The 16,228-nt window shown below is 44.4% G+C and overlaps 1 protein-coding gene across 1 annotated transcript in view; it reads right to left on the bottom strand.

Moving 5' to 3' along the window:
* Nucleotides 1-14,374, bottom strand: part of CCDC92 (coiled-coil domain containing 92) — a 57,604-nt gene extending 43,230 nt beyond the window's left edge. The window contains exons 1-2 of the mRNA XM_083874055.1: nucleotides 14,290-14,374; nucleotides 5,699-5,762 (exon numbers count right to left, since the gene is read on the bottom strand). The gene's annotated coding sequence lies outside the window, so the exon portion shown is untranslated. The remainder of the gene's footprint in view (nucleotides 1-5,698; nucleotides 5,763-14,289) is intronic.
* Nucleotides 14,375-16,228: the final 1,854 nt, after the last annotated feature.

Here is a 16,228-nt window from a genome sequence, read left to right as displayed (position 1 = left end):
TTCCACATGCCTGGTGGAAAACCTATCGAGACTAGCACAGTTATATCAATGATCTCCTGTTTATTATTCCTCCTGGCATGGGATTTGCCATTACCTCTCCAGCACAGGCAGTGTTTCCCATTCATCTTGTCTCAGCCAGTTGTTTGCAGCGGGGGGCTTCAGAAGAGACAAAGCTACAATTGATGGGAAACATAAGGCCAGGCTGCTGCCAAAAGGGGGTTTCCTCAGGGATATCCATTAGAAATAGTTACTACAGTCTCTTTCAACAATGCTTGTGCACACCTGTTAAAAAAGCTTCGCCTTTGGACCTGTCTTTCTGATGACCTTTGTTGGCCACCTGTTACTCAAACACTTTTTAAGTTCACATCCTTCCAATGCAATCAGTACTGGGTAAATAACTCCACTGAAGCCAGTGACTTACTCTAAGAGTGTGCCAGAGGGCTGTGGGAGAGCAGGACAACCCCTCAAATCTCAGGGCCTGATATGTGTTTCTGGCCTGCAGAGTGACGTTAGTGTGGTTTCAAGTAAAGTCTGTCAGAGACTCATCTTCAGACCTGTTCCAAGAAAATTTAAGTAGATGTCTGCTTTCCTCACTTCTGTCAGAATAACCAATTATAGGCATTTTCCAGGCATCACAAAACATGAAAGAGCATTTCAAATCTAAAAATCTAACCAAGTTTTTGGGTTTTGCTCTGGTACAGAGACTCAGAAACACCCTCTCCCTTCATGCTAACACTCTTTTGGCAAACATGGCCATTGCCCTAGAGCTGGGTGTGCTCCATGGACATAAAACTTGAATGGGGCTGAGTCTTTCAGTTTTCAATAAGTCAAATGTCACAATGAGAGTTGCAGTAGTAAAGTTGCTTATATAACCAGACATCTGCAAAATACTTTTAACTAGAAGGTTTCTGCTATTATTAGAGCCACAATAGTTTCCCTTTTCAGTCACAAAAGGGCAAGTAGGATGCTTTGCTCTAAAGTGTATATGGTGGAAACTTGGAGTCGTGAAAACTGAGCAAGACACACAGGACAAACTAAGGAAATCAGATTTGAGTTTGCAAAACAAGCCCAGCTGGCAGAGGGAAGATGTGATTAGAGCAGACAAAGAGTGAGAGTTCAGCTGGGGAAGAGACCACAGCTATTCTGGAGGAAGAAAGAACTTTTCCGGCCCTCCCTTCCCAACACTTTCACTGCAAAGCCTCACAGATTTTGACCTAGAACTGCTCTCTTCCTCCTCCACTCCTGCATGGACTGGCTGTCTGGGACATTATCTCAGCACTGGTGAGATCCCATCGGGTTCCCTCTGCCTGCACCTCCCAGGCTCTGGTAACAGATACCTCTGAGTCAGAAGATGAATCCACCACGTTGTGGTTACTTCAGTTCCTTCCCTTTTGTTCACCTTTAGGAGTCCATAGTGGCTCCTGGAAACAAATCACCCAGCCTGGGTGGAGCCCTCAGCAGGGAAAGACCAAAGTCATTGTTGTTCAGACACTGCAAGTCCTGGACTCAGTAGAACAATATTGCTGCCTCAGTCACTCTGGTAAACTCACACACAATCAAGAGCTGCTTGGCAAGATTCACATTCCATGATTCCTTGCACCTTCCAAAGAAGCTGGAAAGGTGCTGCAGGCAAACTCTTCATATTTCACATGGGCCTTCCACAGAAATGTGGACAGAGCCAGGTACAGCAGCCAGGGGCTACCTCTCTTCAGTGGGCCAGGAAAACCATGCACACATGGAAAGAGGCCCTGGGAAGAAGGTGAAGAATTTAGCAAATTAGAGAAGAGAAACACAGGAAATGCTGCTGCTGGCTAAGCATCTTCATTCAGATATTATTTGTAAATACAGCTCCTGCTCCTATCGTGGTTTTGCCCCTTGGCATTGCAGAGGAGTTATAAATACAGGTACTGATTATGCCAAAGTGTGGGGAAGGTGCTGTAGCCTGACTTAAAATGTGGGCTGGCACCCCTGCTGTGCAGAACAAGAATGTGCTGTTCCCCCACACAGGTCTTAACATTTCAAGCCAGACAGAGGGAACAAATGCCCACAGACCTTTTTATTGTCAGGAGAGACTGGCAGGGCCTCATCTACAGCCCCAAAATGTCTTTCCATGAGCACTTCCAGCATGCAAGCCACAAAAGAACATTTTCATCCTTAGAACACAACTGTGGCAGGAGATTGTCCCAAGGAGGGATGTCCAGGCTTGGCTCACAGCACTGTCCAACCCTGAGCACAGTTTGTTTTTCTTGCAGGAGAAGGTAGGCAGTGAGGGGCTAGATCCTCTCTCCAGTTCAACCTTCAGAGCATCCACACAGTTCAGTGTTGCTTGAACCAAATGCCAGCCTTGCAGGAGGAATGGGATCCCAATGGGATTTGTCCAGGCACTTTGGAGCAATTCAGAAGGTTACCACCATGAGCAAGAACATACCTGTAAAAGCCATGGGCAGAAAAATGGGCTTTTGTGTGTCTGCATGCGTGCAGTAGGTTCACACTGATAATGCTGTCTGGATTTGCAACTGTCTAGACAATGGAAAAATGAGCATCATGAAACTGGATAGTTTTGTGAAATGCCCAGCCAAATAATCTGGGAAATATTTTTGTAATGGTTCTCCTCAGAGGGAGATATGAGTCTGTCCATTAGAGATGCAGCTCTTTTGTCTTGCATTCTGATGAGGGATGGAGGGTTTTACTGAGCCCACTGAGCCTCATCTGCCATGGTTTCCAGCCAGACACCCGTGCTACTGTGGAGGAAAATAAGCCCACAGCACAACCATAGCAAATGAGCTTTCTGTAGGCTGGAGCTGCTGCTTTTCTGGCACAGAAAGGGAATTTCATCCTAAGAGCTGGAGGCTAGGACTGTATCAACAGTGGTTTACCTCTGGAGACAAACAACCAGAAGCCAGTGTCTCCCCAGCCTGTTTTACAGCCTGCAGTCAAGTCCAAAGGATTTCTAGGCTGCGGGGTAAGAGTTCACAGAGAGCAAACAAAACTCATTCTGAGCCTCTTGCCTGGAGTCCCAGGAGCACAGGGCTTAGGGGTGCACAGGGATCTCTCCTTCTCTCACCCTGGACAAGATGCAGCAGCCAGAATTGTGCTCACAGCAGAGCTGGGAAGTGTTTGTCTCCATGGCCACTCTTCCACAGAGCTGTAAGACCCGATACAGTGAGACAACTGATGCAGAGCAGCACCATAAGAAACAACCTGGATGCAGAAGCTAGGCCAGAAGCAAAACAGGTAAATACAATCTAGTGCCCAACTGGTTTGCAATACTTGGGGTGAGCTCAGTGGGCCCAAAATGTTGTACTTTGATTAGCCCTGTATGATGAGGATTTTAAAGAGAAAGGCAGTTTTGCTCTTGAGATAGTGCAGAAGCAGTTCAGAGAAATAAAAGCCTCTGTTCCCCCATTTTATGTCAGAGGAGGATACTAATTAATACCCTTCATATCCTATTGAAAGAATTTCCTACCTATGACAAAATAACACCACCATAAAGTTAATGTTTTTGTGCTGCAGATTCTGTTGTTTGACTTTCCTGGGCTATTTCCTTGCCCCCATCCATCACAACCCTGACTGGATAATTCCACACCCCCCTCCAGTTTTTGTAGAAGTAATCTTTTGAGTTTTGTGAAGTTGATCTTGGCTCATGGCACACATCCCACATCTGTTTTCCTAGGCCTTACCGTTTGACTCAGAATGATTGCATTTTAACTCCATCCCCCCACTGCTACCGTCAAGTGTAAAACCCAAACTACACCCTCCCACCACCCCCAGGGCATACCTGATGTCTGGGGAGGCACATGTCCCCTCACCTCCTGGTACTGAATACTGAGAGGTTACTGGAAGAATGCTGACTGCTTATTTATTATTCTTGAAGATGATACGGTGTGAACTGACAGCATAGGTTAAACACAATTATTCCGTATGAGTGAGTTTTCAAAGCTCTCCTTTTGGTTCTTATCCAAGATCCTTAAAAGCACATCATTAAGGATAAGCATGCACACAGAGCAGTGGGATGTGACGTGTTCTTTAGCTTGTCATGTTGGTTATGCTTGCTACCTTTTGAAATTGAAAGAGAGAGGAACTGCCCATCCCTGTTCTTGGGCAAACTGCCATGCAGTTCCAGGAGACTTTGCACCAAAGACCTCACTGCTACATGCCCAAGGTGACTTGACAGAACCATCCCCAGGTACTGCACGACACAAACTTTCAGGTGGAAAATACTTGCTGAAAAGCTTGGCCTCTCAAGATTCAGACTTTCCCAAGGTGAAACTTTTAAAACTCTTCCTTCTCTTTGAAACCATAAGCTCTTGGTTTCTTAGTGCCTTGCTGAATTTCAATAGGGGTGATTGGAAGAGAAAAATGCTGAGTTCAGTAAGGCAACATGTACATTTGAGATAGGATATGGTCAGGCAAGAGCACATCTGTTGGGCATGTAGTCAGAAAATCTCTGCTGGATCTCTGCTGATTCATGACCTTCAGTTAAATTTGGTTAGATATGTCTGGGCTGGATATGCTGCCTGCCATTCTGCATCTGGTAATAGAGTTAATAAATACTTCTTTCAGCATCATCTTTCCTGTGGTATTTTGCTCAGTCCAATTCTGCTACTAGGCAGAATTCAGAAATGCAGGACTCTGCCAGTTAGAGGGAAGGGGAAAACAGTAAATCCAACATGAAACATGAAGGCCATGGGTAAACAGCCACTCCATGCCAGAATATCCCCCTTTCCCAACTCTGAGCACTGCAGGTGCTTGGGACTTCTTTGGCCAATGCAAACCCAGAAATTCTCTCCCTAAAGAGGTTTGGAAGCACTTCCTCAGGTTAGTGTCCCACCACAGGTACCATTTCACCTTTCACACAGTCAACCCAATTTCCAGGTGACTCCTGCAATGCATGAGAACCATTTTTGAATAGCAGAAGCAGATACACTGAAGAAATTCATATGATCCTAATGACTACAGAAAAGGTTTGACCTCCCAACCCTGTGCTGGTATTAGGGCACACAAGTGCTCTAAGTGGTGGTACAACCACAGAGCAACATCCCAGGCTGAAAACTGCAGAGATAGAAATGTGCTGGTGCAGCAAACCCAGTCCTGCTCCAGCCCAGAGGTTGCCAGCACAGTTTCTCTCCACCACTGTACAGTGTATCCTTCCCACGTGCTGAGGTTGCAATAAATCCCAACTATTCTCCACTGCAGGCATCACTCAAATATTGATGACTAGACCAAGAGAACTTAACAAAGCCACCCCACAAGCCATAGTCATTTATCCACTGTCTCACCCCTTTTTTGCTTCAGAGGAGGACATGACTAAGGATGGACACATCAGTGCAGTAACAGGATCATCCAAAGCCACGTCCTCACACGCTGTTGCCACGTGTCACATCAGGGCACAAACCTTCCCCTTTAATATAACCAATAAGGGCCTGTGTGTTTTGGAGCAAGGGGAATGTGGCTGAGATTCTTCCTTTGCTGACACACCACAGTGCTAAGCTGCTGTGGCAGGCACCAGAAGGAACAAATGTAAAGTCAAAGGCATTATAATCTAAGGAAGGGTTGGAGAAACCCAAACTGGGATGTCATAAAAACATAAGCCAGAATTCATTACTCTTGTAACCAAAAAGAAACTATTGATATGCCAGTTTCCACCATAAATAGCTATAGTTGAGGGTCTGAGTTTATAAAACATTGAATGACTTACCATGTGTTGCACTGGACGGTTTTGGTCGGAAATCCACAAAGGATCTGTTAGACAGCAATTTCTCCTGTTGAGACAAAAACTCAGGGGTAAAACCTGCCTTGCCAAGCCCAGAAGATAAGCACAAAGACACATTGTTTTAAATCACAAGGAGAGCAGAGTGTGCTGAAACAAAGCAAATACAGACTCTTGGGGTGTTTAGACTACAGCCTGTCTGCCTTTTTCCAAGTTGGGTTGAATGAAAAAGCAATTTATAGCAAGTTCAGGATTGCTGCAGTCATGCCAGAGTCCCAGCTGCACAGTGCATTGTTTCATCTGGGACAGCAGCTCGTTTACAGGTAAAGCTTCCAGGTGTTTACAAGGCAGTGTGGTAGCGAGGAGCTGCCTCACAACAACTGGCCCTGATCCTGTTTTCCCCCATCTCCTCTGTGAGGGTCCCACTGCATTTTCTGCCTTTATCCAGTACAGTTTTATCCCTGAAGAGGTGGTGGGGATGGGCATGGTCAGCAGGAGATATCCCAGGTTTTCCTTTCTCTGTCAGGGATTTGCTTAGTCCCTGTGCCCTGAACACCTTATTCACCACAGAAGTAGGTCTAATATCCAGGTTTTAAACTTGTAATTCCCTGGACTAGAATTGATTGGTGGAGGTATGTAAGAAGTACAGAAAAACAGTTTAAACTCTACAGATTCTCCATGCTGATTGCCAAACAGATTAATCCTGTTGACCTCTGTGGGATGGGTGGGTTGCCTTTGTTGAAGAGGACTCCAAAGCAGGTCCAATTTGAACAAGGAGAGATCCAAGGTGGGCCATGAAGCTGGGAAAATGGATTATGGCACAAACTCTCTCACTGTGCACAGTGATGGAGGTGAACAGAGCCTCTCAGGAATTAGGCTGAATTCACCTTTCCCAAGGATTTTGATCACTCTGGGACATATCCTCAGGTATTTGCCAAGCTTATTAAAACAAACATGGGGAAGCTCCTTGAGGCAGGACCCACCACTTCCCAGCTCCTGAAGGTCTCAACCCCAGCAGTCTGGGTTGAGAGGTCTCTCCCACCAGTTTGCTCCAGGAGGGGAGCAAACAGCAGTCGCTTTGTGTGACATGGAGGGCTCAGGAAATTTGAAAGACAAATGATTCAAAATAAAAAGCAGTGCAAAAACAGATTAGGAAACTACTGTGCCGTGACTATTAATGAAGCGATAGAAAATATCAATCACTCCCTGGCCTCTGAAGCTTGCTGTGAGAGAAGAATTAGGAGATTTTATGTTCCAAGTACCAGGAAACCACAGGGCCCTGGTGCCTAGTTTTCAAAAGAACACTGAATCACAGGGAGGAAAGCAGACTGCTGCAAAGAGCCAAGGGCAGAGTTTAAAAATAGCAGCTTTCAGTTTTGCTGCTTTTTTCTTCTTCTTAAGTGCCTGGATATAGGATCATGTCAGAGGGTGGATAAAGAGAGCAGACCAGCCCCTGTGGAGAGAGAAGTGTTCCTGAATGAAGTCCTGCCAGTCGGGGGTTGTGGGCTGCTCATTTTGCACTCCAGCTCTCCCCCTCAAAGGAACCAGTCTCTCCTGACCCTCCTGTCTGCCCAGCACAAGAGAAGGGGCTGGGGGACCTTTTCAAGCCCATCAGTGTGTGCAGAAGCCAGTGCAAATGAGCAGAGCCAGGGGCTGAATGTGTGATCCAGTCAGAACCTTCCCCTTCTGGACACATGCAGGGGCAATTTCCAATGGCATTAAGAACACTTTTGAAATGCTGTGCAAGGAATGGGATTTACTGAGATGTTTGTGCTGATGCTCTGGGTCTGTGGGCAGGGAGAAACCATGTCTGCCTGCTGTACTGTGGTAAATGTGCTAAACCAAGAGAAAGGATATCTGAGTTCTGATATTGCTCAAATTTTCCAGCCCTCAGACTCTGTACTATGCATCTCTTGAAAGACCACTAGGCCAAAGTTGCAGCAACCACAAGGAGAATTTGAGTGTAGGTACTTTAGACAGGAAAAGGAGACACAGAAGTGTCTCCTGAAATGGACAGTAAAATTTTAAATCATGTAGTGGAGTAACAGAGATGGTTTTAAAGCAGAAACGGGCAGGGTTTGCGGGAAGAAACAAAATCTCATCCAAATAGATTGAAAACCAGATATGTCCTTAGGTAGCTGATCTTAAAAGACAAAGCTCTGTGCTTGCAGAGAGGCAGGATGCCCCCGTGGGCCTTTGCTTTGTCTGTGAAAAGAGAAGAAAGGCACAGCTGATGCTCTGGATAAGGCTGTCTGCATCTGCCTCTCCAGGGAAGTCTGCTGTGTCTTATGACTCACTGCTTAGAGGATGCTCTTAAATCTATAGAGGAATAATTCGTGTAATAAGGGCAGCAAGTGCAGGGAGCCACATAAAATCCCTTTTCCCAATTAAGCAAGCAGAAACACAAACCTTTTCCCCCAGCCTTCTCAGGGACAAAACAAGTAAGTTTTTCACTGCAATAAGCTATGATTGAAATGGAAGGTGGGGGAAGAGAAATACTGGCTCTGTCACTTGGTTAATAGGAGTACACAAATCACTTAAACTGCTACCAGCACACTGTGAGATTGAATCATTGCAAGTTCAATTCTTCCTGTCACCAACAAGGACTTCCAGGCTCCAGCGTGGACAACAAACAACATTCACACAGAACTGAGCAGAGTTTAAAAGCAAAAACCTTGTATGGATAATTATGCTGACCAAGTCCTAAAGGAACATTTTAACTTTACAAATATGCAGAAAAATCCCAAACATCTGGAATCCAAAATATTTCCTTGTAAAGGAGTTTCCACTGGAATGTCATCTGTTCTTGCTGTTACTTGAGATAGGCTCTGACACAACCAACTGGACCCCAGTGACCTGCACAGAGCTCTTCATTCCTGTGGCTCATAAAAGAACCCAGTAGTGCCACAGGGCAATGTAATTGCCATGCACAGATTGTTAAGCAGACAACCTCCTGCTTTCACAGAGAAAAGGAGCCCCATGTGTCCTAAAGATGCTCTAAGAGACGCCCCAAAGTTACCTGCTCTTGCTGTCCTTCAAAAGAACCAAGCCAGGATGTATTAGGAGCAAATCCAGTGGTGCAGTGCCCTGCCCTCTGAGCAGACCTTTCATTATGTGGGAAAATCTTTCAAGCACAAACTCAGATCTAGTTCATCCACTGCTTCCCTCAGCCTTGCAGGTACAAAAAGCTCCTTCAGCCCAGCTTGCCTGGAATTATCCCTTGCTCAGCTTTCAGTGGAGATCAGTGTGACTGCTGACAAAAGCAGGGTAGACATGCCCTATAACGCAACCCTAATGGTAGAAGAGCTCTCACCAAATTGCCACTCCAGGGACTTTCTTTGTAGTTTCTGCACCTATAAAAGACTGACTGGGAAATGGCAAAACTGTCATCCCAACACAGGGAGGCAATTCAGAACAGGAGCAGGACTCCATACAATATTCCCCTCTTTAAAATGTAGATATTGCAGCAGATTGGAAAAACAGGTGGCTTTTCCTCTGAGAATAAATACCAGGGAGCATTCTAAGAAGCAGAGCCAAGATGAATTAACCTGATCAACTACAGTAAACTTGCTGTGAAGTACAGGAAATATGAAGCACTGCATTTTCTCATTTGTGGCTTGGAAGACAAATTTGCCATTGAACTTCTTTTGGAGGGCAGTAGGAGAGGGCTCAAAGCAACACACTGCTGCATCTTCATCTACCATTGCACCCTACCAGCACAGACCCCTGGACTTCCTCCTACTTTTTAGCCCTCAGCCGTTCTGAAGTACCAAAAAATACACACACTCAAGCCTGGGGAGTTCTCTGTTTTTCATCTGGAAGATTTCAAAAGGTTTCACAAGGGCCAAAATGAAAAGGCATTTGGATGTTTCCTAGACAAAACCTTGTTGTTTCCATTCTGCAGGAAGAGCTGACACTTAAAAAGACAACCAACCAACCACAGACATTGAGAAATGGTGCAAGACATCCTTGAGTTTGTCTTTGCCAACACTTTGACCTCGCCACAGCGACCAGACAGAGCTTGCTGAAAAGTTCTCAATACTTGGAAAAATAGTGGCACCACTCTACCATCTCTCATCCAAAGCAATGCTTGAACACATTGTGGAACACATTGTGGAACAATTCTGGCCCTTGGCTGCATTTTGGGGCCATAAACACAGACAGCAGTGGAGGGGGCACATGAGAAGAGTAGAGGAAAGCTGCTGGTAATGATGGATAGTACTTTTTACAGAGCTCAGTTTGGCTGTACAAGGAACAAGGCAGGCACAGGGAACACTGCATCACACTCATGTTTCCCAGGTATGCCCTGCATTGAAATCCTCATGGATTTCTGTACCCCTTAGTGCTGGCTGCAGAGTAGGGTTTCCTTGGGGTTTGAGACACCAGCAATAAAAAGCTGTTTCTGAGAGAATGACACTGTTAAGATACATGGTGGATACAGCAGCAAAACCCAGAGTGTCTGGCACAGCTAGAAATGTAAGAGTTTTCTGAGTGTTGTCCCTTTATGGAGAGGATGTGGTTGTGAACATGCACTTTGTTATCACAACAACAACAACAACAAGCCACCAGCATCTCCTGACACCTCCAGTGGAACCATTTGTGGTAACCCAGTAATTTGTAAGCAATTAGGGCACGGTGTTTTATGTTTAGAAATCCTTAAGCAGAAAGGAAAAAGGTCTTCCAAGGAAGTGGCACTTATATCTTCCTTGCAACTTCTCTGTGTATTTGCATTACAACCAAGGGCTAATCTGAAGTAGCCTGAGTGTTCGAATCAGGGATCCTCCATAAAAAACACCCTACTGAAGTTACAGATTTTTCTAGGACTTCAGGTTAGATCATACTCCAGCTACCAGCTCTATGGCACCTTCTGTGACAAATATAAGGAAATAAAGAACTAAACATCTCAAATTTTCTTTCTCTGCACAGAGAACCTTACCTAAGACATTTAAAATACCTTTATCAAAGAACAAAGCTCCAGTGGAACCTTGTTAAGAATAAATTTGCATTGAGAGCAAAGACATGTATGTCCAGCAGTGAAAGTCAGTTCAGCCATGAGAATTCTCACATCACAGCCTGGTCCCAGAATAACCAGTGGCAAAATCCTTTTTGTAATAGGGCCAGTGGTTTGGATCATATTAATGCCAGCAGATACTTGACCTGGCTGTCCTGCCAGCTCCCAGGTTCATGTTTTCCTCCTATGTTCATTAGATATTTGAAGCAATGATATCTAATTCTTTGCCTGTTTTCAAGGAAAAAAAATCCCTTGAGAAGCTTTCTCTGTTCTCTTCCCAGTTACACTTCCAGCTGGATTTTGCCTTTGCATTGCTATATCTGTGCAAATTCAGGTCAACTCTGAAAATAAACCCCTAGCATTTAAAAAATCCTCCACTCTGATTTTAGATGGAATTTTGAACCTTTCTAAAGGAATTCTTGTGACTGGCCATGGAGATCCTACAAATCATCTTGTTTCTAGCACTGGATTAGATGAGAAGCTGAAGCACAAAATTTGCCAGGTGATATAAACTGTGCTTTCCACATATTCATGCATTCAGATTAGTTCTCTGCTAACAACAACTCAGCAGCAGTAAAACTGGCTATAAAACTCCATCATCAGGTATTCTGGAAGCCAAATCTCTGAGGTCTTAAAATGACTGCCTATTGCCCAGACCTACAGAGCAAGACCAAATTACTGCAAGGAGCTCACTTCATTATTCCTGCACTGGATGATCTGGACCAGCATTAAGGCCCCAGTGTCAGGCATTGCAAGGCAGCCCCTGCCCTTGGGAGTTTGAGATCTAAACCAGACAAAGCAGAGAATAGTCCTGAATTGCCTTTTCCTATGATGGAATATTTCAGATGAATAAAGCTGCAGGTTTTGGCAGGCAGTATCCAGCTCCAAACAATTTGCTTTGTATCCAGACTGCTTAAAAGATACCAGGGTGAATTCTTCCCATTGATTTTATTTTGGGAAGTGTCCCAGGTCTTTGATTTAACTCCATTCTTTGATTGCACATTATAACTCTGCCAAACAAATATCCATCCAAAGGAACAGCACTACCTCTAGCAGATCCTTTGGGACCTACACTAATGTCAGTGGAGCTCAGGCACCTTTTGTTCTTGTTTCTCCTCCAGGACCATGATCCAAATGGGAAACAACACTTTATGTGCACTCAGGAGCAGGGCTGGGGTACCACAATTTTGACATGTCAACATGGCCCACGCCTTTACTCCTGTCAGGGCTGGAGCCCTGGGAGCTTCCCCCAGGAACACAAAACAGCTCCTCATGTCTCATTTCTGCCTCAGTTTTACTGAGGAATTTTCCTGCTGCACTTCAGCTGGAACAATATTTTAAGCAAATAGTGATGACTGGAGAGGCAAGTTAAGGGAAGGCATCTAGTAGCTGGAAATCAGGTCCATTATGCTGTATTAAATATTAAGCTCAGTGTTGTAAGCCAGACAATTGCATACTGAATTAATAATGTTATTTATTCCATTTAGTGGGTTATGGAGGATACTTAATCATCGTGGTATTTTCAAACAGAGCTAGAATCAACAGCTCAGCTCTAGGAGTATTATATGGAGACACAGAGATGGATTGAGTAGCTGGAGGTGAAGAGAGTGTGAATGTGTGAAATGGTTTTGTAGGTTTGGTAATAATAGCAGGTTTAATAAGAGCAGGTTTGGTAATAATAAAGTTATATGGCCTTGATTGTTCATTTGGATGCTAATGCTCTAGCAACACCTAAGAAAGCATAAGCAAGTCCTTAAAGATAAACTTGAGCTGGACTTCTATAATGTCTGAAGAAACTTTTCTTTTTTAAAAGAGTTACAAATTTTCAAGCAAAACCCAAAAGTATCTTCTCAGTCAAAACATGAAAATGTCATGGAAAATTCTGAAGCGCTATTTTTTTTCTGGCAAGGTGTAGATAAAGTAATAAAAATATCTGAAGATGAAAAAAAAGCGTATTGATACAGCTGTGTGAAAGCAGTATTTTTTAAATTTTTTTTTTAACCCAGAGTGGTCAATTATTTTTCCAGACTTCAACACTGAAAATCAAAGAAATTTTTTTCAGGAAGTTCCTAGCAGTAGGAAACTTACCGTTTGAAATATAGGGATTAAAATATTTAAAAGGTCCAAGGTATCTCACCTGTCATTATTCTTTCATTTTTTACTTCCTAATTTTGGGCTGTATGATTGCCATCTTTTTTAGTCATATGAAGAAATGGCTCCCCAGGCATCATAAAGAATCTGCATTTTCCCCAGTCACTCAGCAGGAACACCCCGTCACTCCTTAGGTACATTTCTCAACCTTAATCACCTCCAATTTCTATGGGTTCTAAAATTCAGTCTACTGGAGAAAGAAATAACTCTACCATTTCCTGCAGCTCCGATTTTCACGCCTTTCATGGAACAATTTCATTGACTTCACAGGAGCCTATCTGGATTTACACCTGTGCAAAAACGAGGCAAGAAAACCTGACCCTTGGTGTGGAATATCATGTTCATAAATGAGTTCTGTATCTCCAAGAATCTCCCCATTTACAAAGGTGAACAGCTGTTGCTATAAATCAAGACAGTCTGGACCAGCCATTAGAACTTCATCCAGATGATCCGTTTAAAATATACAAAGGCAACGTTTTGGAAATAAAAATCTACCTTCATGTCCTCGGGGACACCTTCTGTTGGAGAAAAATCTCATAATTCAAAGCTAAAATTAGTTCACTTTAATGCTGTTTTGGGAGAGCCATGATACTCAAGAGTAACATCGCCTTGCAAAGGCCTGTTAGATGACTTAAGGGATTCCAAACATCTGGAAATTTGGTAAATATTGGAGACATCTAACATCTTTTTCAACTTCTCCGTGGGTGTAACTCTTTGCTGTTAGCTGGAATGGCTGTATCTGGTTCAGCTCCCATCAACCATTTTCTGTTTGAATAGGAAACACTTGCTAAAGTGTGGAAACAGCTGGCAGAGTTGGCTGTGTATGAACAAAACACGCTCTTGTTTCTGACCACAGACTGGCCTTTAAGTTCCAACTGTGATTGCCAAGGGCTCTTCCTGGCTTTTTGGATGAGGCCAGGTCACCCAAGATGTATAAGCTGGCTGTGTTAAGGGTTGGTTCTTGGAGCATAATGCTCATTGTCAGTAGGGATAAAGCTTTGTGTGAGTAGAGGGGAGCAGGATGAGCAGCCCCATTTTAGTAGCTGGGGAGCTGAGGCACAGGAAGATTAAATTATTGGCCTCTGGACATGTATAGTGAGAGAGAGAGAGACTCATGTATCTTTTTCTGACAGAAATACCAACATGCAAGTGTTTTCTACACAGCACTCAGCAAGCAGGACAGGCTGCTGGACTGAGCCTCTGGCTGCTGGGGACAGTGTTCAGACAGGTTCCTGTGCTGCAGGGTCCCTTTGGCACCCAGCTTCCCTGGGACACCAGAAACCCACCTCATCTCCTGCTCATTAGTAACTCCCAGCTCCCTGATTACACAGCACACACCTTCTGCTCTCACACACACCAAGAGCATATAGAAATATAGCTAAAGGGGTCATCTCTGTACTGACCACTCAGTGATTACCTGTTCCCAAAGCAGCAGCTTCCTCTGCCTTCACTAGGTCCCTGCTTAGTCCTGAACGGACTAAATCATGTATCACTCTTCTGATGGGCTTTGTCATTTATCTTTCTCGGGGTTCTGGAGAGTCAGGCATAACAGAACATGAGGAAATCAATGAAACACAGATAGAGCTCTGAACCCCCAAACAGTCACACAGAGTAACAAGCTCAGCTCCTTTCACTCAATTCCTTATGCTCTTCTGAGATCATGAAAAGGAACTTTATGATATGCTGGAAGGGATGAAGTATTAACTATCAAAAACTGGACTGAAGTAACTGAGAACCTGCATTATTTTCTCTTTGATGTATACTTATGTAAATTCAAATAAATATGCTTAAATGTAACCTGTCTTCAATTCTAGCAGAGCTTATTAAATCTATTTATGCAAGACAAGCTAGGCTCCACGGAATGCCAGGAACTCCCCTGACATTTGCCTTCCTACTTAATGTGATATTCTATGATTACACATACCAGAGCCTTTCATTCAGGCATTTTAATTTACAAATACTTTTTACATTTCTTAACGCCCCTGTGGACAGGCATTAAGAGTCCACTTTATTCAGGAGCAATCAATCGAGGTGCAGCAGGGCAGCCCGTTTTGCTCCAGATCACGCACTGAAATACTAGCAGAGTTTGGAAAACTCCTTCCAGTGTCACTCAGAAACACCATTTCCATTAAGAGCAGACACATTCTCCTAATGCTGGGCCAAACACTCCGAGCAGAGATGCAGAGGGAAGGCTTAGTAGCAGGCTGGCCATAGGAAGGAGATCAAAATTAACGTTCCCACATTGAGGACAGTGACCACCCCTCCTTTGCCAAGGTCACTCACCAAGTCAGGGCTGCCCTCCATGGTGTAAATCTGTCAGACATCTCCTCCATGTCTCTGTCCAGAGCCAAGTTCCCTGCTAAAGGAGAAGAGGGTATTACTAAATGGCATCAACTCAGTCTTCTTACAGCAATCTACATATTTCAATACAGTCCTGACTCCTCAGAGAGGACTGGCAACTCATTGCTCAGGCTCATCTTCTCATGTTGGCTCTATTATTTCTGGAGTTTTTAATGCCCTTTAATAATGAATTGCTTCTCTCTCAGTCCCTGAGATAAGGTCTGGATAAAACCAGTTTTCAGGGCTGGCAGAGCTGAGAGAAGCCTGACCAGCTGGGTGAGTACAAAGGAGCACAGGTTCTAGTGGGACTCCTACCAGAGCCCATAGGACACCAACTCCTCTGCTACCGGGCCTCCAGGGAGCCTCCATCACCCCCTAAACACTCAGCAACACTTCAGCTGTTACTTGCAGTCCTTAAAATCAATACCTAAGAAGAGACTCCCCTTCAAACCCATTTTCAAACAAAGAAACCCACAGCCAAGTACCTTCCATGCTCAGATCCCAAGGATACTTTTGTCTCACACCTGCAGGACATGAGCCCTTGGTGGATGGAGCACGGCTGCCTCTGGCAGGCAGGTGACACTTTCTTTTGTCAGACTTTAAGTGAAGTGGAAAAACTCCTCATGGTAGAAACTAGAGACATACTGCACATCCAAACCGAGCTGTGTCTGTATTTCTTCATGTTCTCTTTGTAAGTGGAGCGAAATTATGCACAAAAAGAAGCCCCTGCCCTACCTGGGTTAGGAGAGCACCTCCAGCTTTGCACCAGAATTACCCAGGAGAGGGGAATCAAGAGGCCCCCTCTTGAGAGGTCAAATTCAGGTAAATGAGCAACAGAGCACCAACAGCCTCCAGATATTAGAAACAAACCACCTACCTTGCCTTTGCTTGGGTTTTATAGTGAGAGGGTGATCCGGCTGGAGAAAGGACGGAAGATAAAACTCCAGGTGCAATTTGCATCTGTAGGAAGAGATCTGGGCTGCAGCAGGGAGAGCTGGGAGATAAACAGCCCTGGG

Source organism: Zosterops lateralis (genome assembly GCF_965231275.1).
Source record: "Zosterops lateralis genome assembly, chromosome: 17".
NCBI classification, from domain to species: domain Eukaryota; kingdom Metazoa; phylum Chordata; class Aves; order Passeriformes; family Zosteropidae; genus Zosterops; species Zosterops lateralis.
Note: the sequence above shows the minus strand (reverse complement) of the source record. Positions and strands in the feature narration are given on the sequence as shown.